Here is a 1269-nt window from a genome sequence, read left to right as displayed (position 1 = left end):
AAAAAAAACCATCCTCACGGTTGTGGAGAACCTTTGAAATACGTAAAGAAGTCTCTGACTGATGCTCGATCTCAAAACACGAGTGAAATTGCTTTCTTTTCTGTTGGCGAGTTCCGAAATGTGTGGTCCCGTCCATGCAGCTGGAGTGAGAAGTCTGATCCGCCCAGTAAGGGCAGCCTGTTTCTGTTCTTACCGCACCAACTGAGCTCTGAATCAGGAACATAGACATCTGAGTTTAAGGAGGTCTAGCACAACGCCACACCTCCTCCGCAGCATGCTTGGGCACCCTCTGTAAATAAAGCGAAAGCACATAGTCAAAGCATTTCACTTGTGGTGCGACTAGTTTTCAAACGTCTTCGATCATTTGAATAAGTTTAGTTTTAAAACGGGTCAGAGATGCTGTTTGGTCGGATATATTATTATTCTAAAATACATTTAAAAAAAATCCATTCATACTAAAATGATTTGAATAGATACTGTACACTTCTTCTATAGGCTAATGATGTTTCCATTTCTGAACTAAAAATGCCTTCTTGTAGGTCTTGTACATATAGGTCAACATGTTTTTTTGCATTTGATTCCTACAAGATTTTTTTTAATAGTCTCGAACTTCATTGGTTACTGATCCATTAATCGCATAGCCTATGTTTCACTGACGTTCTTGTCTATCAGCTTAACAAAGAAATAGGTTCTGGGCTATAATTCAATTACATTAGAGACATTTTATTCAATTTAAACTTGCAAAAAAATAAACGAAAATCTTGCCAAAATAAATCTGAAGACGTCCGAAATAAAGATAGGCGCTTATCACAGAATGACACATCACCTTCATCAATTAGGTTATTAATCATGGTTATTAATAGATATACCTATTCAGTTTTATTTAAAATTTAAACTTAAGCGACTGAGGCCCTTAAAAACGTCCGCAAAAATGTCCTGCAAGAATTGGAGGAACGTAAAAATATTTGCGCTGATGCAATATATAGCCTACATATAAAGTATGTAGTTCAACATTTTTTTACTGGGCTTTTAATTGCATGGCACTTTGCACACAGTTTCCAATTTTACTTGTGATGTTGTAATAAAAAATAATTTATTATTTATAACCTACAACCTATAACCTATATAACCTATATAACCTATAACCTATAACCTATATAATTTATAAGTTATTTTGCCATGTTATAATTCGATGATTAAACCGTGGTGAATCATTTATAGGTTATTCACCATCGTCAGGAAATTGTTTTGAATTTCAGTTCTTTTTTT

This window comes from Sinocyclocheilus grahami, unplaced genomic scaffold (genome assembly GCF_001515645.1).
Source record: "Sinocyclocheilus grahami isolate Dianchi unplaced genomic scaffold, SAMN03320097.WGS_v1.1 scaffold3327.1, whole genome shotgun sequence".
In the NCBI taxonomy this organism is placed as follows: domain Eukaryota; kingdom Metazoa; phylum Chordata; class Actinopteri; order Cypriniformes; family Cyprinidae; genus Sinocyclocheilus; species Sinocyclocheilus grahami.
The sequence above is the reverse complement of the archived record's forward strand: the minus strand, read 5'-3'. Positions refer to the sequence as shown.